The 15,387-nt window shown below is 40.7% G+C and overlaps 1 protein-coding gene across 3 annotated transcripts in view; it reads left to right on the top strand.

Annotated features, from left to right (window-relative positions):
- Nucleotides 1-26: 26 nt before the first annotated feature.
- Nck1 (NCK adaptor protein 1) overlaps nt 27-15,387 on the top strand; it is a 52,952-nt gene continuing 37,591 nt past the window's right edge. Inside the window, exon 1 of one of the 3 annotated variants that reach the window (XM_021172607.3) lies at nt 27-165. The gene's annotated coding sequence lies outside the window, so the exon portion shown is untranslated. Of the gene's footprint in view, nt 166-386; nt 615-15,387 lie in introns of those variants that run through there. The other 2 variants (XM_085827944.1, XM_029481381.2) reach the window with 2 other exon arrangements.

Genomic DNA, 15,387 nt, shown 5'->3' with positions numbered 1-15,387 from the left:
TCCTGCCCGCAACGGTCCGCCCACCGGGTACGCGCGCCCCGCCCCTCTCCGAGAGCTACGCGGCGGCGCAGCACAGGCCTCGTGCGGTAACGGCATCCGGGCAGCCGCGGTGGCGTCCCGGTGCGGTCCTCAGGTGACTGGAGCCGAGGGCTCGGCGGAGGGAAGGTGAGACGGCCTCTCCCGCGTGCGGACACACGCACGGTCCTTTCGGTCTCCGCTCCGCCTGCTAGTCTCTGGTCGCTTCCTCTTTCCCCGGCGAAGTTGGCCCGGGGGCGCCGTCTGCTGGCGGCGGAGCGGAGCGGAGGGGGCGGGGAGGCCGCTCGGCGGAGCTCGGGTGTCCGCGGTGCAGCCCGGTGACCCCGCGGCCTCTGGCCTGAGCTGCGAGCGCCGGTCGGGAAGGCGGGCTGGCAAGTGTGCGGCGCGCTGCCTCGGCGGTTCTCCGCAGAAAGCCCTGTCGGCGGTCTGTGTCGGTGTCCGAGGCCGGGACGGTAGTAGGGACGCGGGCTGGCAGGAAGGGCGCTCTCACCTCCAGCCGCCAGCCTGAGGAAGCCGAGACGGGGGACATCCTCGGGGCGCGCCCTCCCCTCCCCCTCCCGTTCCGGAGCAGGAGAGATGTGGGTGTCCGGGGGCTGTTTGAGGTGGGGTAGGTCCAGGAAAAGCAGTCCTCGGGGTTGGTTTCGTACTGTTGTCGTACGGGTTTCCGTGCTAGGTCGGTTCAGTGTTAACAGCTGGGTTGGAAGGAAGCTGGTTTTTTTGTTCAGGGTTGAGGACCGTAACATGACCGGTTAACGTCGAGCCGAGCTGAAGTCACCCGAAGAAAAATACTGCCCCTTAGTTAGGAAAGAATCCACAGGAGTTAGGAAAGAACGAGATGAAGAAAACTTCCTGACCCCATCTTGGGTGGGGAGCAGTGAGAATCCAGGGTTCGGCCAAAAAAAAAAAAAAAAAAAAAAAAACGGGTCAAGTTTTGCAAGAAGTGTTCCATTTTCAAAAGCTTTGCTTTGGTAGCTTGATGATGATCAATCAGCCTTAACGGTTTCTTAAGCACCTGGAAATCAATTGTGTGCTTTCAGCCTTTAGCGACGTCACAACAGGAACAGAGAAATAGTCCAAGGAGAAAGTTTTGATTGATCATTTTCAGTCGTGTTTTTAAATAGACATTCTCTTGACATCGTGATAGTAAGTCAGAGCGTATGCGTTGGTGGATTGGTACCTTTTTTCATCGTGGCCACATGTGGTGCTTTCTCTGGGAAAACTTCTGTAGGAATTGGCTAGAGTAACTTAAGTGTGCATTGTGTTGATGTCTCCGCTGTATGTCTGAGCATTAAGTTTGAAAAGGTTTGCCTCCCCAGCAAGCATTTTAAACTGTTTAGGTTTCCAAGCCCTACAGATCCGTGTGTTAATAAGTCGACATATTAATGTAGTGCCTTATTAAACACTGAGTGATAGTTTATGCTGCTGATTTTCTAATTTGAGAACTTCGTTCTAGAGTTCAAGGCTTGTTGTGATTATTGTTGTAAATAAATTCCTTCTCAGGAAAACTTGAAAAAAAAATGAATTAACTCTGGTAATGTGGAAGAATGCATGGTTTCAATGCCAGAAAATCAAATGATTATTTCACTGTTAAGTACAATTGGAGGAAACGTGGACTGAGCATTTAACAAATCCAACAGTTTGAAGACAATTTGACAGGCCTGGATGATTCTCACTTTAACCTATCAAGGAAATAGAACCTCAAAGTCTTCCCTTCACAACTGATACCCTGCGCCGCGCTGTCTTTCATTGCTGATACAGTATGTAGCATGCTTTCAGGAACCCAGACATAAACCTTAACATTGTACTATTTTTTTGTAGTTGTTTTCTTTAAAAAAAAAATAAATCTTACCTTTGTATTCTTATATATTGTTTTTCTGTTTCTGAACTACTCACTAGCTCTAACTGGATTTTCTGCCTGGAGGATCTCAAATGTGTTCTGCCTGTGCTGATCTTAAAATAATACTTTGAACATATTTTTCACTGTTTAGACACTAGTAATACCTTTCGTCTAGATTCCAGTCTTTTAAGGATTTATTTTTATTTTATGTGTTTTGTAGTGTTTTGCACGACATGTGCTGTGGACTCTGGGAACAGAACAGAGATCCTCTGCAAGAGCTCTTTTTTTTTTTTTTGGTTTTTTTCGAGACAGGGTTTCTCTGTGTAGCCCTGGCTGTCCTGGAACTCACTCTGTAGACCAGGCTGGCCTCGAACTCAGAAATCCGCCTGCCTCTGCCTCCCGAGTGCTGGGATTAAAGGCGTGCGCCACCAACGCCCGGCCTCTGCAAGAGCTCTTAACCACTGAGCCATCTGTCCTAACACAGAAACATTCTCTGCAAACTACTAACTTCGCAGAGGAAAAGTTCGCTAAGCTTTCCTTCCTCCCTTCCCCACCCTCTCTTCTCTTCCCCTCTCCTGTCTCTTTTGCCTTCCCTCAGTTTTGGGGTGAGACCAATGGCTTCTCATAAACCTCTGAGGTGGATCATCAGTCAAAAGTTCTATCTTTTAAAAAAGTGATTGGTTATTATATTTTCTACAACCAGAGTCAGGACAGCTTGTGAGGGGTCAGTTCTCTGTCCAGCACATAGGTCCCATGAAGTGAACTCAGGTTTTTAGGCTTGGCTGTAGGTACCTTTAACTGCAGAGGCATCCTGACACCATCCAGAGTTACATTGTTTTACATATAGTTAAACATTTTTAAAAACTGTGTGCTTGTATGTATGTTGAGGGCATGATGTGTGCACAAGAGGCAGGTGCCTGAAAAGGGAGGCCAGGAGAAAGTGTCAGACATGGTGAAGCCAGACTAACAGGGGGTCACGAGCCTCCTGTTGTAGGGAATCAGCCTTGGGTCTTTTACAAGAACTGTACTTGAATTTAACTGGAGCCATCTTCCCAGCCCCTAGAAATTTAATTGTGATTTTTGAGTGAAGGTTGTCAAAATTTTCTGTTACCTATGTTAAACTGAGTCTTTTTTTTTTTTTTTCTTTTTTTCTTTTTTGCACGCCCTTTCTTTTTAAGTTAGCACACAGAGTGGTGGGTTTTGTGATGACATTTGCATGTGTCTTTAATGCTGTGCTTTTTTCTTAAACATCCTTTTCCCCCAGCTGACTTTTTTCTTTCCCTTGCTTTTTAATTTTATATGGATTTGTGTCATGATATCATGGAACGTTGTTGAAACACTGGAATCTAAACGCTGCTGACCCAAGCGTTTTCTAGATTGAGAATGTGAAATCCATGCTAAATAACTACTGACATGTCCACATCTTGATGTTGGGGCAGAGCTGAGACTCAAAGTCATCTTATTCAAGTATCATGTGTTCTTTATGATACTATATTATTGCCTTGTGTAATATGTAATATTCATTTTGTGTTTTCCCTCTAGAGATCCAACACTTTTATTTTGAGATGGGCTTTCAAATTGTTGCTCTAAATTGTTGCTCAAATTATGTTCTAATGTGATCTTCCATCTCCTGATTTCAGCCTCCCAGTAGCTGGGATTCCGGGCATATGACCTTTTAGTTTGTATTTTTCAGACTCCATATATTAGAAGCATTAACAAATTCAATTGTCTGTGTAGTTGAGTCCTGTAGCCCCCTAAGAAGTGTAAGATGGTGCTAGGGATGTAGCTCCGTGATGGACAGAGGGAGGTTGGATCCTTAGCACCTAAGAGGAAAGACAGTGAATGGCTGCCTTTCAGGTTTTACTGTTAGAATTTATTTTCCTTGACTTATTTGGTAAAAAGAATGACTCTCTGGGGGATTTGAAAGGCTATTGCAATGGTTTGGTGGGAGCTTGGAGGGTTTATCATGTATCTAAATGTAATGAGTTAACTAAATGGGTGTTAAAACAGTAACACTTTCACATTTTGTCTGTCAAGAATCAGTTTTGCAGTCTGCTTGTGTTAAACACATTGTAAAAATCACTTTCCATTTTGTAGAGTTAGAGCTTTTTATTTCTTTAACTCTAAAGTTTGTTAATAAAAGCAGTGTTGGGTTGCCTATAATGAGTTCAGTGGTGCAAGACAGCACAGAAAACTGCCAGGTTTTCTGAGTCTTTTCACCTATCCTCCCCTTTTTTGTGTGTGTTAAAAGGTTTCACTGTATAGCCCTGGTTGAGCTGAAACTCACTAGGTAGACCAGGCTGGACTCAGATTCACAAAACATCCTCCTGTCTCTGCCTCCCAGGTACTGGGTTTGAAGGTGTACTTTACCAGGCCTCACTGAGTGCTTCCTTTTTTGATCTGAAAAAGATTAGAAGCTATTTTTTTTTCAGTTATGTTTTGGTTGGTTAGTATGGCTTGTTTTTTTTTATTTGTTTATATAAACTGCCAAATCCTAGAACTTGGACTGAGGCAGGAGAATTACAGGTTTGAAGTTAGCTTGGACTATGTAGTACAGTCTTATCTTAAAACAAAATTACAAGTTAAAAAGTCTTTTTAGCCTGGTATAGTTATAGTGGTGCACACCTTTAATCCCAGTGCCTGGGAGGCAGAGAGGCAGGGTGATTTCTTGTGAGTTAGAGGCTAGCCTTATTTACAAAGCAAGTTCCAGGACAGCCAGAACAAACAAGAGAAACTCCATCTTGAAAAGCAAAAACAAACAGAAAAATTCTGTTGAAAATGCTGATTCTTATTTATTCCTGAAATTATCTTTAGTGATTTGCAAATTATATATAAATATGGTATGGGTGATGTCAGAGTTTCTTCAGATGATTTGAATACATACAGTATATCAGTGAGAATGTGTGGAAAATTTGTTTCAGGCTGGTTTTGAACTTACTCTGTAGTTGAGGGTGCTATTGAACCTCCTGATCTTCTGCTTCCACGTCCCCTTAAGTGTAGGCCATCTTTGTGTATGCAGTGCTGGATCTTGAACTCGAGGCTTTGTTCTTGCTAGGAAGGCACTTTACCACCTGAGCTATGTCCCTAGATCAGTTTCTGAATCAATTTCTAAATCATGTTGTTGTGTAGATCAACTCAAATAATAGAATAATTTGGCACAATGTGGCATCTTTAAAGCATTCCAGCTCTATTGCAGAAACATGTTAACAGGGGATTGGAAAAATTTCCTTGGGAGAGGCAGAAATTGTGGAAGCTGCTATGGGCTTTCTTTCTCTGTCTTGCCAATCTTGCTTTTTATTTTTATTTTTATATCAACTAATATCTGAATAGTTTTATCTCCCCTGCCTACTTTATGGTTCAGAGCACTGGTTGCTCTTCCAGAGAACCTGGGTTCAGTTCCCAGCACCGACAAGGCCATTCACAACTGTCCCTCTAGTTCCTGAAGATCTGACCTCCTTGGGCACTCCATTATGTATACTTACCATTTTCTCTATTGATAGACATAGGGCATTGATTATATGGGTTGGTATTGTGCAATAAAGGTATGAAGAAGTGTGGTCAACAGACCTGTGGTCCCAGTGCTAGGGAGGCTGAAGGTAAGAAGGGCACAATTTTAGGGCAATTGTGTCCTGTATAATAATTTCAAGGCTAACCTGGACTACACCTTGAGACCAGACTATACACACCAAAACAGCAGCAAAAACCTAGCCAAAACAGATACATAAATATGAGTGCCGATTATTTCTTCAGCATGCTGATTTCAGTTCCTTCAAGTATATTCCTAGAAGTAGGCATGCCAGATCATACCATAGTTCTTGTTTCCCCAGGAACCTCCACACTGTACAGTCTTTTGCATGCCTACTGTGATGACTTAATGACAAAGTCCCCGATTGGCTCAGATAGCTTAGTACTTGAATCCTACTCTGTGCTGCTGTTTGGGGAGGTGGTGCACCTTGCTGGAGGAAGAATGTCACTGGGTGGGCTTTTGCAACACCCATTTCCAGTTTACTGCCTCTGCTTCTTATTTGCCATTGAATATGTGATTAGTCTCTTAGCTTCTGTTCCTGTTGCCATGCCTGTCATTTTACTGCATGTCTCTTTTCCATGATGTATTCTCACCTCTTTGGAACCACAAACCAACAGTCTTTGTAAGTTACCTGGATCACAGCAATAGAAAAGTAACTAATACATTACCAACACTAATTTCTCAGCTCACCCTCATCTGTGCCTACTTGTTTTTTTTTAATCACATGGTTTTGATTTGCATTTCTCTAGTGATGAACGATGAGTATTTTTTATGTATTTGTTGGCTTCTGTAAATCTTCCTGAGAGTTCCTATCTACAACATTTGCCTATTTATTACTGTTTATTTATATATTTATTTATTTTTGAGATGAAGCTTCATCCTGTATCCCAGACTGACCTTGAATTAGTCTTTTCCCCTCAACCTCTGGAGGGTTGGAACTGTGGCCATTCTCTTGCAAGCCAGCTACTTGCCCACTTTTAATTGTAATATTTGAGGTTGAATTGTTTGAATTTTTATGTGAATACCATGTTAGAGGAATAGTTTGCCAGTGTTTCTTCCATTTTGTAGGGTTTTTCATTTTTGGTAGTTTCCTTTGTTACAATGAAATTTTATTTTATTTTTCTTTGATGTAGTCATAGTTTTTGCTTTTGTTCCCTGTTCTTTTGGTATCTTATCTAAAAACTAAACATCTTGCTTGGACCCATGTCCAGAAGCATTTTTCTTGTATTTTCTTCTAGTGTTTTCATAGTTTTAGGCCTACATTTAAATCTTAGATCCATTTTGATTTTTTTTCTTTTCTTCTTTTTCTTTTTCTTTTTCTTTTTCTTTTCTTTCTTTCTTTTTTTTTTTTTTTGAGACAGGATTTCTCTGTATAGCCCTGGCTGTCCTGAAACTCACTCTGTAGACCAGGCTGGCCTCGGAACTCAGAAATCTGCCTGCCTCTGCCTCCTGAGTGCTGGGATTAAAGGCGTGTGCCACCACGCCCAGCTTTTTTTTTTTTTTTAATCGAGAAATAGGGACAGATGTTTTATTTTTAGGCATTTCTATATTCAGTCTTCCAAGAAGTATTGATTAAAGAGACTTTACCTTTTTCATCAGTGTACTTGCCTTGTTGAAAATTTGATGTTTAGTATGTGGTCTTACTTGATTTTTTTTCCTAGTTAATTTGTATATATATTTTTAAAAAGTTAGATTTTATATGTTGATTTTTGTTTTTTGTTTTTGTTGTTGTTGTTTTGTTTTGTTTTTTGAGACAGGTTTTCTCTGTATAACAGTCCTGGCTGTCGGGACTTGCCTTATAGACCAGGCTGGTCTTGAAATCACAGGGATCGGCCTGCCTCTGTTCCAAAGCACTGGGATCGAAAGTGTGTGCCTAGCAGAGTTAATTTTGATATCCTATAGCTGTAATGAATTTTTTTATAATCTCTAGGTTTTTCTATATATAAAAATTTATTCTCTCTATTGTGGTTATATTTCTGTTGATATGCAGATATGCTAAAATGCTCTGACCAAGAGTGCCTCACAGGAATGGGTTTATTTCAGCTTGTAGGTTATTCTCCTATTATTGAAAAGTCAGGGCAGAAACTCAAGTAGGAATTTAAAGTCGAAATTTTAGAGGAACACTACTTGTTAGTTTATTTACTGGCTAACGCTTAGCATGTGTGTGTGTGTGTGTGTTAATAGGACCACATACCACTCAACAGTGGTTTGGATCTTCCTACATCAATTAATGACTAAGATAGCTTCCCACAAACTTGCCCAGAGGCTAGTCCAATCTGGGCAACCCCTCAGCTGAGACTCTCTTCTCAGGTAAAGTAAGCTGTGTTAATAGTTAAGGCTAACAAGGATACTTCCACAAGATGGGGTAGTTTGAATCCCTTACTTCCTATTTAGATACATGCTGTTTCTCTCTCTGGTCTTACTTTTCTGTGATTTCAGCAGTGTATTGATGAAGTGTGGTGAGAGTAGACATCCCATTTTGTTCCTGATCACAGAAGAAGTCACTCTAGCTTTTCCCAGTGTGGTACTGCCTGTGGGTTTGTTATATGTAACTCTTACTTGTGTTGATGGATGTTTGTCTTTACTTAATTTTTAACTTGTTTTAAATCATAAAGAGACGTTGAAGTTTATCAGTTTCAATACCTTTATGTGCCAAGAAAGGTGATCCTATGACTGATGATATTATTTGCTGTGTTTGAAGACAAACTCAGGGGCTGAAGCCTGCTAGGCAAGTGTTCTGAAATGGAGCTGTGTAACTCTAGGTTCTAATACATCTATGGTGTCTATCCTTTGTTTCCATTTTTTATCCTTTCCCTTTACTAGTTGAGTTTGTTTTGTTCTTTGCTAGTTCTTTAAATTGCATACTTGTTTGAAATTTCCTGAATTTTTTTTTTTAAAAGATTTGTTTCACATGTGTGAGTGTTTCACCTGCAAGTATGTATGTGCACCAGGTGCCTGGGTCTTGTCGTTGTCAGAAGAAAGAGTTAGATCTTCGAAAGTGGAGTTAAGAATGACTGTGAGCTATGTTCTTGGTGCTGGGAACCAAACCTGTGTCTTCTGCAAGACCTTACCTGCTGAGACGCCTCTCTAGCTCCAAAAATCTGTTTCTGTTTATGTTAGGTTGACACTACTATAAACATTGCTCTTATTTTTATTAAAAAATATTTTTATGTTCCTGAGTGTTTGTCTGCATGTATGTATATGGGTGTGTTTGCTGTTCCTGGAGGCCAGAAGAGGGTGTTGGATTCCCTGGAATTGGTGTTAACAAGTGGTGGGAGCTGCCATGTGGGTGCTTTGAACCAAACCTGTGAGGTCTTCAAGAGCAGCAGATGCAGTTCCAAAATTTTCCTTATCTTTATTTATTCATGTGTACGTGTTTTTCTGTGGATGAGTGCCATGTATGTTAGGTTCTCCACAGAGACCAGAAGAAGGTGGTGAGATCCCTGGAGCTGAAGATACAGGCATTGGTGAGCCACTGGATGTGGGTGCTGTGAACTGAACTTGGGCCCTTCAAGAGGAACAAGTGCTCTTACCACTGTGCTGTGTCTCCAGCCCCCACATTGTTGGTTTTTGATGAAAAATTATTATTATTATTATTGTATGTATGTTTCGTGTGTGTGTGTGTGTGTGTGTGTGTTTGATTGCTGCTGTGTGTATGGGAGGCCAGAGGATGATAACTTTTGTGGAGTTGGTTCTCTCACTTTTACATAGGTTCCAGGGATTGATCACATCATTTGATTTTCATAGCAAGAGCTTTTATCTGATGAATTTCTTCATTTCTTAGAAGTTTCTCTGTTATCCTTTGTTTGGTGCTGGGGTTGAACCACTAAGCATACATTCTATTGTTGAGTTTACTGAGTTCTATCCCGCAGGCCTGGCTCTGTGTTAGACAGTTTGACTACTAAATGCTTTAAAGTTTAAAATATAATAATAATAATTTAAAATAATATAACAATAGCAATGATGGTATTATTGTTATTATTTTGAGTAGGTTTTCTATGTTTTCCCCCTTCCTTTTAAGCACAAACTGAATGCTTGCTTAATTCAGGGTTTCTAAGTCTGGAGGTCTTTCTTTTCTTTCTTTCTTTTTTTTTTGTTTTTTGTTTTTTTGTTTGTTTTGTTTTGTTTGTGGCTTAAGTCTGACTAGATATTTTCAAAAGACCTATCTTCAAAGTAAGGTATTCTTCCTATTGGTTTTTCTAATGAAACTCTCAACTGTATTTTATTTGTTGAGTTTTCAGTGCCAAAACTTGAGGTACTGCTTACTGATATGCTAGGCAAGTGTCCTGCCACTGAGCTATATTCTCTAGCCCTGATTTTTAAAAATTGGTTATTTTATTTATTTACATTTCAAATGTTATACCCCTTCCCGGTTTCCCCTCCGCAAACCCCCTATCCCCCCCTTTCCCGTTCTATGAGGGGGCTTATCCACTCACCCATCCACTCCTGCCTCAGTGCACTAGCATTCCCCTACACTGGGGCATCGAGCCTCCACAGGACCAAGGACCTCTTCTCCTCCTGATTCCAGATAGGGCACACCTCTGTTACATATGCAGCTGGAGCCATGGGTCCCTCCATGTGTACTCTTTGGTTGGTGGTTTAGTCCCTGGGAGTTTTGGGGGTGGGGTGGGGGGAGGTCCTGGTTGGTTGATATTGTTGTTCTTCATATGGGGCTGCAAACCCCTTCAGCTCCTTCCATCCTTCCCCTAGCTCTTCCATTGGGGTCCCTGTGCTCAGTTCAGTGGTTGGTTGTGAGCATCCACATCTGTATTTTTAGCCCTGATTTTTTTAAAAACGATTTTTACTTGCTGAATTTTTCACTCAGTATAATTTTTTGACAGTTTGTTGGTTTCCTTTTCTTTGGCACTTTCTAAAAAAAGGTTTTTGTGTTTCTTTGGAAGTGTCTTGTTAACATATTTCTTTATGCTTCTTGTGTCCCTGTGTTGGTATTTTGTGCATCTGGTAGGTTAGTAGTCTCTGCCAATTTTGTTCAGAGTGGCTTTCATACTAAAACATTCTTGGCAGTGCTTCCTACTTTTGTTTGGATAGACTGTGTTGGCTTTGGTTTCAGGTGGATACTTTAGCATAGTCTTTGTGTGGGTTTTTTTTTTTTTTTCTTTTTTCAGCTCTAATTAGTTTGAGAATGTCTATAGATGTCTTGGGACTGAGTTTAGGCAGTGGTGGGAATGCAGCACCAGATAGGATGTCACTCCCTTAGGCATCTTATTGCCTTATCTTGTTGACTGCTCTTGATGTGTATCTAGGTTGTATGGGAGGTCTGCTACTTTCCACTGATCATATGAAGGCAAGCATACCCCCAGGGGGGTTGGTGATACAGCACAGCCTGTTTTTTAGAGGGGTAAAGTGTTGTGTCTGCCAGTGTGTAAATGCTGCCTGGTAGCTAATTACTGACCAGTGGGTAAAGATAGAGCATACATAAGGTCTCTTGTAGGATGACTGCTCAGGGAACCCTGCCCACCTTCCCAGGCTGGGTGGTTGGGACTAAGCATAAGCTTAGGGTCAGTTTTCTGATCCATAGATTGCAGGCAGAGAGGGAACTAACTGAGAATGGCTTTTGAAACGTCAAAGCCTTCCACCAATGACACAGCCCCTCTGTCAAGTCCACACCTCCTAATCCTTCTCAAACAGTTCCTGAGTGGTAACCAAACATTCAAATATATGGCCTTATGAAGATGATTCTCATTCAACTATCACAACTTAGTTTCTGTTTTCGTGCTATGTAGTGTCTTCTTCATATTCCCGCTATACTTCAAAAGTACTTCAAATATTTCAGTGAAGTAGTTGGTTTTTTGCTTGTTTTGGTTCTTTCTGTCTAAGACAGCTACTCCCTACTCAGCCATCTTGATTAAATCATCTTAATGTAAAACCTAGAGAGCCCAGGGAAAGCATAATTGTGAAGAACTGAATCATAGAATATAATAAATCCTTATTGCTCTTTGCTTTGTCATCTAAGTGCAGAACCCAAGGGGCTCATATACTTTCAAGAATGGAGAAGAAAAGGAGCTTAGGACAGTGGAATATACCTGAAACCTTATGTGTTTGGGAGGACAGAGTTTGGGGTTAGCCTGTGTTACATAATGAGATTTTTTATCTCAAAAAGAAACAAAACAAAACAGGGGAAGGAAATTAGAAGATAAAGTCCTTGCCTGTAATCCTAGCCGCTTGAGAGGCTTTGGCAGTAAGATACATTTGCGGTCAGATGTAAAACTCACATAGTGAGGGGGAAATTGGGAATGGAGGAGTTTCAAAGTGCTGGATCAAATTAATGTTTTGTTTTGTTGTATTTGCTATGCAAACCTCTAAGGTCTTGGAGTATATTGGTTTTGAAATACCAAAGAAAGAACTCACTTTTAGGATTCAGTGAGAGTTTGTAGATTAAATGTTCCTGGATGAGCACATTGGATGGGGACAAGGGTTCTCACAGCTCCTATAAGAGCACCAGTATTTATACATAGGCAAAACAGAGAAAGAGAATCCTAGTGCTCAAAGATGGTATTTGGTAACTTCTGATTTCTAATGGACACACTTTGCTGTCTTCAAATGAAGGATTGGCTAGAACCTCCTTCAACTCAGGCACTCACCATTACAGTCTATAGAGGATCTGCAAGGACAGCAGTGTCACTAGGACTGCTTCAGGAGCTGACACAGAGTGGGTCTCACAGCATTCATTTTTTAGGATTTACTATGTAGCCTAGTTTGGACTTGGACTTGTGTTCCTTTTTTTTTTTTATAATTATGTGATTTAAAGATTTATTTATTTATTATGTGTAAGTACACTATAGCTGTCTTCAGATACACCAGAGGAGGGCATCAGATCTCATTATGGGTGGTTGTGAGCCACCATTTGGTTGCTGGGATTTGAACTCAGGACCTTCGGAAGAGCAGTCAGTGCTCTTAACTGCTGAGCCCTCTCTCCAGCCCCTTGTGTTCCTTTTCTTGCTGGACTCTTTTTTTTGGGGGGGGGGGTGTTCAAGACAGGGTTTCTCTGTGTAACCCTGACTGTCCTGGAACTCACTCTGTAGACCAGGCTGGCCTCGAACTCAGAAATCTGCCTGCCACTGCCTCCTGAGTGCTGGGATTAAAGTCGTGCGCCACCACACCCGGCTCTTGCTAGACTCTTAAATGTTGAGTTTAGAGGTGTTTAATAGCTCATATGCATTTCTACACACCTATCTGTCTGTGTACACACACACAGGCACGCACGCATGCACGCACGTGCGCGCGCGCGCGCATAGACACCCTTGTATTTTCCCCAACATCTATAAGAAATAAGAGAGAGAAGGCCATAAATCGGCAGGCGAGACAGCAGTGCATCTTTATAGGAGATTGTGTTTTCAGGGAATGGCAAGGTGGCTCAGCAGTAAAAGTGCTTGCCATCAAGCCTGATGACCTCGGTTCCTTCCTTAGAACTCAGATGGCAGAAGGAGGGAATTGACCCCCATAAGATGTTCTCTGACCCTACCCTTGCATCATGAAGCTTGTTCCATTTCTCCAAAAGAAGAAAAAGAAGATGTACTAGAGGTAGTACTTTTAGGTAAGCCCCTATGTTAGAGGTCATTGGACAGCCCAGAGAGGTCAACCAGCAACAACAGTAGTTGTGTCCACTGAGGGAGCTAAAGTTGTAGAGGTAGAGGTCAGAGATGTGCACTCAACCGAAGAGCTAGTAGTATACAGTACTAGCCATCAGAATAGGTAGCAGTTATCTTGACATAGTGGGGACATCTGGGGATACCCACTTGATGGATATGAAGTAAATACAAGTGTACGTCAGACTTAACCTGGCAAGCTTTCAGTGCCCTGGCTTGTGTGCATATATTCCTTAAAAAAAAAAAAATCCCTGAAAATTATTCTTCTCCTGTGGTATTTTCAAAGCCCTGTGGTTTGTTTGTTTGTGTAAAAGGATGTGTTATCTCAAAGGACAGAGCAGTATTAAGGGCTGATTTTATTGCGAAGCTGCTCAGTACCAAATGGGAGGGTCTTGCTTCCTGCTTTTGCTTTGCAGACTAGACTTGTGGACCCTGGTTGTCAATAGTACACTGTATTTCAGGAAACAAGTGCCATTTTAAAAGTTTTATAAAAATTTAAAAAATTTTACATTACATTTCCTATAATGGAAGTATTGATTTTATTATACTTTCTGGAACTCTTTGGGGGGTTTAATAGAAGATATTTACATGAGTCCTGATTTTGCCATGATATTGATTAAAATAAAGCTACCCAAAGTTTTAAAATATACCACCTCACAAAGCAAATGAAAATAATACCAACATGTAGATGCTCATTTTGATATTATTTCAGATGCGCATCACCTGATGAGTTAGTGAAATGTATATGACACTATGGAATATTATTCAGCATTAAAAAGTAATGAAATATTGATTCATATTGTAACATTGTTGAACTTTAAGAACATTGTGCTATGGAAGAACCTAGTTACAGGGCTGCAGAGATGGTTCAGGATTAAATAAGTACACTTCCAGGTTCAGTTTCTAGCACCTAAATGTGTCTCAGAACTGTTAACCTGATTCTGAGGCTCCAACATCATCATCATCTGGCCACTCCTGACCTTAAGTATACAGCTGTTAGACAAACATACTTGAAGGGCAAAGCATGCACATATATATGCATGCTGGAATTTATTTTATGTAGATAAAATAAAAATTAAGAAAAAAGTCACAAAAGCTACAACATTGGCATGTATTTTAGTTTAGATAGACCTTGAAAACTATTTTTAAAACCCCCCACAAAATGCATGATTCTGTTTGTGTAACGCTTCCGACAGATTTTAAAATGATGGTTCTATAGTTTTCTGATTATACTAAAATCATCACACACTTTATTTTTTACTTATTTAAAATATTTATTTACACGTGTATATATGACTGTACATGGAGGCCCGGAGATGATGTTAGATATTCTCCTATAATTTTCTTCCTATTCCTTTTGAGACAAAGTCTCTTCCTGAACTTTCTCATCTAGGCTAGAAGCAAACAATCAGAGTTAGAATGCTAAGCAAGTGTGGGATGTTCAGTTTATTACACGGGTGCTGTGATGCGCAGGGTCACACAGTGAGTGCTTATAACAGAGGGCTCATAAGTACCAAGCCATCTCTTCAGTTCCTATTGTGCATTTTAGGCAGGTAAGTTTTATGATGTGTGAATTATATCTCTATAAAGCTATTAAATAAAAGCTTGAGTTCAGATATTCTTGTCAGTTGGTACAGATGAATGACTCCCTACTTTAATGCCTCAGCAGGACTTAAAAAATAGTTTAAAATGTATCTTTGGGGGAAGAAGATAGGCATTAAACATAACTGAAGACCAGGTAGCCTAGAAAAATGTGATTAAGTAAAAATACTCAGTACTGTAACCCTTTTTGAGAGCTCTTCTCTTTTGCTCCTGGTATTTTGGCATTGGAGTAGTAATTGAGAGAATGCATTCCAGGATGTGATTATTCCTGCCAGTAATCCTAGCATCTGGAGGCAGAAAGATGCCAAGTTCAAGGCCATTTTGGACTACGTAGTGAGATTCTGCCTAAAGACAAGAGAGAAGAGATGTTTCTCTTATGACTCCAAAGGGAGCAACTATTTAACAACTTCCTAGGGAATTCCTTTTACATTTGAGCAGACAGACAGGATCAGTAGATATATGAGGCAAGCTGTGCAAAGAAGAAAGTGAAGCAAATAGGAAAAAAGGAATGTAACCAGAATAACAACAAGAAGCTGTTAAACTGTTATAAAACAAGGACAAAACAATAAAAGGATGAAAGTTATTAGTGACCTTTCACAAAGGAAGTAGGAAGCCAATGATAAAATATAAAATGTCAGCCTGGAAAGTCAATTTCCAAATAATAGAAATGTTGATCATATCATTAAAACTGAGAAAAAGAAATTACCAGTAAAATGTTGAAGAATTCCTGTAGTTGAAGAGTAAGATTTTGTATGGTACATTTTTAATGACAGCTTGGA

This window comes from Mus caroli, unplaced genomic scaffold (genome assembly GCF_978045245.1).
Source record: "Mus caroli unplaced genomic scaffold, Mus_caroli_1 scaffold_11, whole genome shotgun sequence".
Classification (NCBI taxonomy): Eukaryota; Metazoa; Chordata; class Mammalia; order Rodentia; family Muridae; genus Mus; species Mus caroli.
The sequence above is the reverse complement of the archived record's forward strand: the minus strand, read 5'-3'. Positions and strand labels throughout refer to the sequence as shown.